At 40.7% G+C, this 8,420-nt stretch overlaps 1 pseudogene; it reads left to right on the forward strand.

Annotated features, from left to right (window-relative positions):
• The first annotated feature begins 8,089 nt into the window (after positions 1-8,089).
• Positions 8,090-8,177, forward strand: LOC113913396 (annotated as a pseudogene).
• The last annotated feature ends 243 nt before the right edge of the window (positions 8,178-8,420 follow it).

An 8,420-nucleotide genomic window follows, 5' to 3' on the forward strand; every position in this document is an offset into this window, starting at 1 on the left:
CTCCAAGGTTTACATAGCTGCTGGTCTTGTCTTGGTTTAGGGAAATCCTTATTGATAGTTTTTGTTTCAGCTGGAGTCCAAGGTTTAAATTACATTTGCCTGCATACTTGGCTCATGGGAGGAATAAATCCTTGGAGGCAACCAGTATTTGAGGGTATTAGAGTCTTAGGGGAAAGATAGCAACTCTGGAAGCTCTGGGAAGAACGTAGAGGAGGTACAAGAAGAGGGAGACCAGATGGATAAGGGTTAGAGGGACAACTGGATGTAGGGAGATCACAGGACGACAGAAGGGAAAATATTCACTAGGAAAAGAAGTCTAGTTTGCTCTTGCTTCAGTTTGTCAGCTGGCTCATTTGCTTTGGCCAAAGAATCTTTAATTGAGACAAGGTTTGCCTCAGAATTTCCTTTGGAGTCTGCATATCAGTCATAAGATGCTGCCCATTGAACTTCTGAAATCTTACTCATTTTCTTTCCTAAGGTACCTCTCAAATGACCGATTTTGTTCAAATCAAACATTTCCTAGAGTGGTCATTGTAGACTCAAGTCATCCCTGATGAAGTTATGCCATTTAGAAAGATATGCACAAGAATTTATATTTTAAGAATTTATAATATAAAATTATATTGTAAGGAGAGTACACAGAAGAGGCAGGGGTTTTTACATCTAGGGGAGAGGATTTAGACTGAGACACCTTATGAGAGTCAGCCATGGGAAGTAGGAACGTAATGCTTGTAATGCTTGCTCACTCCCAGTTTCAGGGCCCCAACCTAATGGTTGGCTGCCTGTGAGCACAGACCGGACTACTGGTACCTGCCCTACCCTGCTGTCCTGCCCCACTCCACCCCGCAGAAGGAAAAGCAGAGAGAATGTTCTCTTTGGATCCAAGCCAAGCTCACAGGAGCAAAAAGAAAAAAGAAATGATAGAGGAAAGAGCCTCATCTGGTTTTATTAATGAGACACAGCAAAGTTTGTCCAAGTGAACATGGAGTGTGTGAGAACTACACAATCACCAGTCTGTGGGGCTGGCTGGAACAATAGGTTTATAGGGTCTCTGCCTGCATTCTGCCTTGTGATTCTCCTTATTATAATGAACAATGCTTTTAAACAGCCCAACACAGAACAGGAGCACAAAAGAGCAAAAACAGAATGAAAAGGAGTGGCCTCGTTCCACTTAGGATCCAAACAAATGAGAATCAATAATAAAGCCTCATTACCAAACTGAGGATAAAGAGCCAAGGATCTCAAGGCAAAGCAGGTGCGGACGATACCCGGTGCTGGCTTACTACTTTGGCAAGACCTCCACAAACTGCCGGCAGCAAATGACAAGGAAAAATTCTGTGGACACCGTACCTGGGCAACCACTGGGGTTCGCTGCAGAGGACAGAGCATACGGTTTTGGTGACACCTTCAGGAAACTCTGGAAATAAGCAAAGACCATCCCTAGTGGAACAAATGTAGACTATTATCTAGGACTTTCTATAGAAAGAAAGCTGGCCACTGTCACTGGTGTTTGGCAGAGACTCAAAGACAGGCAGAAGAGTGGGAGAGCATTATAGTGGGGGAAAAAAGGAAGGCTCAGGTGTGCCCTGGGTGGAGGGTATTGGTTGGGGAAGCTGGAGGTGGGCATACTAGAGCCTGTTCTGAGATTGGTTTGGGGCATATATTTGCCTTTCTCTGGTTGCTTCTGAGTGGAAGCAAGGGTACATACTAGGGAAGCCAGCTGTCTGATAAACTCTGATTGTCTGGGCCTATTGCTGCAGAGGTTGTGGATCCAAGTTCTGTTGATCTACATGGTCTGGCCATGGTCTATTTGCACATTTAGTCCTTTTAGGTTTCTTATGCTACTGAAGTACATTTTCAGTGTCATGATTATTTATTTGGGTCGTTTCTCTTTTCTTTTTGTTAAGTCTGGCCAGGGGTTTATCGATCTTATTAATTCTTTCAAAGAATCACCTCCTAGGGTCGTTGATCTGTTCTACTGTTCTTTTGGTTTCTATTTCATGGATTTCTGCTCTGATCTTTATTATTTCTCTTCTCCTGCTGGGTTTAGGCTTTATTTGCTGTTCTTTCTCCAGCTCCTTTAGGTGTAGGGTTAGGTTGTGTATTTGAGACCTTTCTTGTTTCTTGAGAAAGGCTTGTATTGCTATATACTTTCCTCTTAGGACCGCCTTTGCTGCATCCCAAAGATTTTGAACAGTTGTGTTTTCATGAATTTTTTTAATTCTTCTTTAATTTCCTGGTTGACTCAGTGTCATGATTAAAGAGAGGACCACAACAACAAACTAAATGCTTCACATAGATAACAAATTAGGTAAACTATTTTAGCTAAAAGTTAAAAAAAAAGTAATTTAAAAAATTAATATGGTAAAATAAATCCAAACAAATAGCCAGAAAATAATAATAAAAGAAGTTCTTAAAGGAAAATCCACTTTTATTTCCCCAAAATATCCTAGGACATCTTCTCAATGTCATTGCCATTTCTCCCTGAGGCTGTTTTAGAATGAATAAGCATTTTCTTTTAACCTGGTGTGAACTACACCTCTTTACAGAGAGGAGGGTGACCTATTTTATTTTTTTATATATTTTTAAAGATTTTATTTATTTATTCATGAGAGACAGAGACAGAGAGAGATAGAGAGAGGCAGAGAGAGAAGCAGATTCCCTGCTGAGCAGGGAGCCTGATGTGGAACTCAATGCTAGGACTCTGAGATCATGACCTGAGCCGAAGGCAGACGCTTAACAACTGAGCCACCCAGGTACCCAGGATGACCTATTTTAGACTTTTGCACCCCTGACAAGTGTTGTGCTGTGTCACTAAGAAGCCTAGAAGGCTCAACCTAGAAGAAACCTTTGGAACATTCACTGCCTCCCAGCAGCAGGTAAATGGAATTTTACACTGTACGAGATCTTAGTACCCTCAGTACTCTGGCTGACAATGTGTAGCCTCTTAAGCTCCATGCCAAAAGAAGCTTGCCTACCAGAGTGGCAGTGCACTGAGGAACATGATGTACGACTTTAGCTGTTACTTCCAGCAATGTCTGACCTCCTTCCTCCACCTCTTGGGGGAGTCTTTCACACACACCTCCTCCAACACCTCCATTTTTATGTAAATTTCTTGAGGGTAATGCAAATCAAGATTTTTTTTTCTCCCGGAGCTTGACAAAGAAAAAGATATTTCACCTTATCTGGCTCAGATCCTACAAAGAGTGACTGGTTTTAGATTCAGAGTTTTGTGCCTTTGATTTATTTAGAATCCATTTCATCTTAAAAAAAAGTTTTCTCATGTGAAAGTACATTTTAAGCATGAAATGAGCACAAAGCATTATTAGTTTTTTGATCAGTTGAGTTTTACATTTGACTTTGAAAGACGTTTCTTACCAAAGAAATATGGGTGATTGAAACCCAAAAAGAGCAATTTGGTGTTCATATCATTTTCACATATGAATATACACCTTTAAAAGTCCCTAACTCCATACAATTGGAAATGCAGTCAGCTCTTCACCAGTGGGAGACATACCAAAGGTGCATAGGTTATTATTGTGGGCCACGACCTCTACGTCTTATGCACGTGGCATGTAGCTTCTAATGATCTGGTCGCATGTGTTAAAGGAAAAGTTTCATCATTGCAAATTATTCACTATATAATGGTTACAGAAAAAGATCAGTTTAATAAAAAATTTTAAAACTCCCACTTAATTTATTCATGACATAACATGATCTTTGGTACTGGCTTTAAAATACTGCAGTGAAGAAAATGAGGGAAGAGATGAAAAGAGATTAGCAAAATGCTGATGATTGTTGAATTGAGTAATAAAGTGTTCATTATGTGATTTTTTTTTTTTTTTACTTTTGGGTATGTTTAACACTTTTCACAATAAAGTTTAAAAAAACACTTCCCATATTGGAAAAGGGAAGTATGGAAAACAACAAACAGGGTCACTGGTCCATCTGATATTTCATTACACAAAATTAGCAAGGACTTCTGACCTGCAAAGGATGGAAACTCCATCTTTTGACTAAGTATCTGGCTCTTTTTGGTTCTGAACTCAGGTAGGATCTCTTGCTCATTACCCTGTTTGGTCACCTGAGATGAATAATCCAGACGATGTTTCTTTTGGTGGTTGTATTTTTGGTGACCCATTTTCTGTTGACATGGGTCCAGAGTCAAGGCGTTGTTTTAGGCACTTAGCAGAAACAAAGCATTGCTGGCCAACCTTGGGGTCTCCTGGGCAATGTGATTCCAGTATAAATTAAGTAGACTTTGATCTGCTTCTACTTTTGTACTGCATGGGCTAATAACAAGGTAAGACATCTTGTCGGGTGGTTCATTGTCTTTTGAGTCTAGAACCCAATCCAGGAAGAGTTCATTGACTTCTCTCTCAAACTCTTCCTCGGGAAGTTCAAAAGAATAGCCTGGAGTGAGAAGGCACAATTAATCTGCTTCTTGCCCCAGCACATATTAATATTTCCCCAGTTGTCCCAAAATGTCTTTTCTAGTTGTCCTCCCCTCCTCCCAATATGAAGGGAAAAGTTTTCTTTGTTGGCTAAGTTTTGCTATGAAAATGATGTCATCTGAACCATGCAACAGCATGTGTAGGATGCGACATAGTTGATGTAGGTTCTTGTGCAAGCTCCGGGTCTTTTTGTAGCCTGCTAACAAATGGTTACACAGACCAGCAGCAGTCTGCAACCCATGCTCTCTGGAGGTCTGTTGTTGTACCTCCCCCAGTTTAGATTTGGCTAATCATTTCCACTTGGTGCCTTTTAACTTCTTCCTCCTGTATTTCCTGTAAACTACAAGTTGAATGTAAAGCAGCCCTCTCCTATACAAGTGTAATGCAAGCCCCAAATGAGAGCCACATTTGTGATCTTAAATTTTTTAGTGGACACATGAAATATATAAAAAGGAAGAAGTGGAATTAATTTTAATAGTATATTTTATATTTAACTTAATGAGTCAAAATCTAATCATTTTAACATGTAATTGATATAATAATTATTATTGAGCAATTTTACTTTGTATTGTTATTCTAAGTCTTTGAAATCTGGTGTGTATTTTATGCTTATAACCACATCCCAGTTTGAACTAGTCACATTTGAAGTGCACAGGTATAAGGTCTTGACTGCATTCAGAATGAATATTTTCAGAAAAAATTACTCATAGCTGGTGCTGAGTATCTCACATCACATCATATTAGATGGCACATAATGTCAGCTTACCCCAACATCTAAGTTAATAGGAGGTATTGGTTTCTTATCAAAGAACTGCTTGTTGTCTAACGAACATTTTAAGTAAGATGGAATCCCATGTGCCAACTAGAAATACATCAATGGAAAACATCTTAATTGGTTATAACAGACCAGTGGAGAAAAAGCAAAAATCAAAGGAGACTCTTAGATGACATAGATTCCTCTATAGGCGTTAGTAAGTTTGAGAAATTTTATTTATTTTTTTTAAGGATTGATTTAATTATTTGAAGGCGAGAGCAAGTAGGGAGAGAGGCAGGGAGAGAGAGGGAAGCAGACTCCCTGGTGAGTGGGGAGCCTGACGGGGTTCAATCCCATGACCCTGAGATCATGACCTGAGCCAAAATCAAAAGTGGGATGTTTAACCTACCAAACCACCCAAGCACCCCAAGTTTGAGCAATTTTAAAATCTGATGATATGGGATGGAGTTGTTCAAACATTCACGTCCCATGATGGTCTCATTAATGGAGTCTGTTGTACATACTTAATGTAAAATAATCAGATGCTATGCAGGAGACAATAGGGCCCATCCTAACAATGTTGTCAGGGTGCAAAGTTCCAGGAAGAACTGATGCTAATTCTTTTAGTCTTACATTGTAAAGACTGTAGCAGTTTCCTAAGTATCTGCATAAGAAAAAAAAACTAAAACCAAAACTTGTAACTTAAGAGCTTTAAAGATTATTCCAATAAAACTGGTGGATGAGTTACACATCGCCTTTAAAAAAAAATATATTGGACTACGTTTTCTTTCAATGTATGCATTTATTGTTTAATGATATAAAAAGTGTTCAGTAGCAATTTGACTGATAAATTCTGTATGAGACATTTATCACAGGGACAAGTTAGAGGTAACTTAGTTCTGGCAAAAGGTTGCTTCCCTGTGGACTTGGCAAGGGACCAAGTGGAATCGAGTACTTCCCGTTTCTTGAGCCTGTTCTGACCAGGATTGGCTTATTGGCCTCCATCTGGGGCTGTCTTTCTTCTGGGTGTTCATGCCCTTGAGTAGAACGTGCCAGACTTCATCATCAGGCCTCTGACCAGCTGTCTTTCCTCAAAAAAAGAGGAAGGGAGACTAAGGAAAGGCAACTCCAAGAGAAGGAGGGCTCAGTACAAAGCTAGGGCACCAGGGTCCTATCTCATTTCTCTTGGTGCTCCAGAGATCAGGCCATATTTGGGGGCCCTGAAAGAAGGCACTAAATAAGTTTCCCCTTAAAAAAATTAATGTATTTATTGGATTTACATAGGCCCACTCCTCCAAAGAGTTCAATATTCAAAATTGATTAGGCTTTGGAGTTGGTCAAGCTCTCTGTGCTCTGAGGGCTGCTGAGGATTTTAGCAAGAGCTCAAAAGTAAAAAGTGAGGAGCTGCCACCTGTTTTTGTTGAGTTCCCTATCCATCAAGTGGGGACTGAAACAATCTTGTTAAAACATTTTAAATTCTTAGGCTGCAATTGCATACCTAATCAGAAAATATCATTTTGCCTACTTCCCAGTGTTTTGAGGATAGCTTCAGGACAATGACATAAATCACCACCAAAGGGGGCACCTGGGTGGCTCAGTTGGTTAAGCGACTGCCTTCGGCTCAGGTCATGATCCTGGAGTCCCGGGATCGAGTCCCGCATCAGGCTCCCTGCTCAGCAGGGAGTCTGCTTCTCCCTCTGACCCTCCCCCCGCTCATGTGCTCTCTCTCTCTCTCTCTCTCTCTCATTCTCGCTCTCTCAAATAAATAAATAAAATCTTTAAAAAAAAAAAATCACCACCAAAGGGTAGAGGAAATGAAATCTGTGCTTGGAGGAGTGTGTGATTCTGGTTTACAGCTTCTGCTGGAAAAAAGCCTTACAGTGCCCCCACTGAAGATCGTTTTTCATTTTTCCCAGCATAGAGCATCTGCTGCTAAGGCAAATGAAAACCAGTTGGAACCAAAAAAAACAGAAATTGGGTTTTAATAATCCTGTATCGTAAATGAGCTTCTCACTGTGTGAACATCGCTCTGAGCAATTTGGTACACCATTTTTATATCCTCTAAATTAGCATAGTGCTTTCCTTCTGGGGGCTAAAATGCTTCGTGTGTATAACCTGGATTTATGTTACGAAACAGAGGGAACAGAGTTGTCCCGGAATGGGAGTGGGACAAAGCTCTTAACCCCTTGCTTCTGTTTCGGTTAGCAGTGTGTAGCTCCCAGAGGGGCAGCACGGTACAGGGAGTGAGGAGTGGCTTTGATTCTGAAGGCCCAGCTGACTCTTAAGTCAGCCCGTGCAGATGTGCAGATGGGCTGAGACAGAACAAAGATAATCCGTGAGTGAGAGTTTCACCTTCTGTAAAACAAGGGCAAGCATACCTTTTTTTTTTTGTAGAGATGTAAGAGGGAACAAATGAAATAGTTGCCATTTATTTCCCTGGACTCAGTCCCCTTCCATGGCACCGGTTCTACAGCACCTGGTTTGAAGTCTGTCTGATAGCCTGATTTCTCAATGCCCGCACCCCACCAAGGAGACCCCCCGGAGAGGACTTGAGAGCCCACACTTTGGTGCCTCTGTTAACTCATACATTACACTCTGGAACCAAGGCTCGGTTCCCTGGACTGCCTGGTGGTCCTTCTGTGTTTCCTAATCAGTTCTTTTCTTTCTCTGCTCACGCTATTTATTTTTAATCTAATTTTTCTTCAAACCCAGTATGCTATGCCTTAATCTCTATTCTCAACAAATGACTTTGACTCTTGCCATATTGAGAGAAGAAAAAAAACAGGCAGAGGACAATATCCTGAGAATTCTCACAATTTCCCATAGCTCTGCGCTTAACTTTATCAGCATTCCTGGTTCCGCCTTCTTTGTTCTCAGTGATGTGCTCTCTTTGGCAGCACATATACTAAAACTGGAATGCCACAGAGAAGATTAGCATGGCCTTAGCGCAAGGATGACACACAAATTTGTTCTCACTGTGGCACAGTGAGCCCCCTGCCCCCTTTCGAGGCTTATCTTCCCTTTTTTCTGCTGGATCTCATCCAGTGTCACCTTCTTAGGATCTAATCTATTAATCATCCACTTTCTTCATTCTATGTCATTATTTCCCTCTTTAAAGAAATTTTTGCCATGACACCTAATCACATTCAATATTTCCATCTTAAAATAAGAAACCCTATTGGATCTGGGTTCTAGGTTGACATGGCTGACAG

Source organism: Zalophus californianus, chromosome 14 (genome assembly GCF_009762305.2).
Source record: "Zalophus californianus isolate mZalCal1 chromosome 14, mZalCal1.pri.v2, whole genome shotgun sequence".
Taxonomy (NCBI): Eukaryota; Metazoa; Chordata; class Mammalia; order Carnivora; family Otariidae; genus Zalophus; species Zalophus californianus.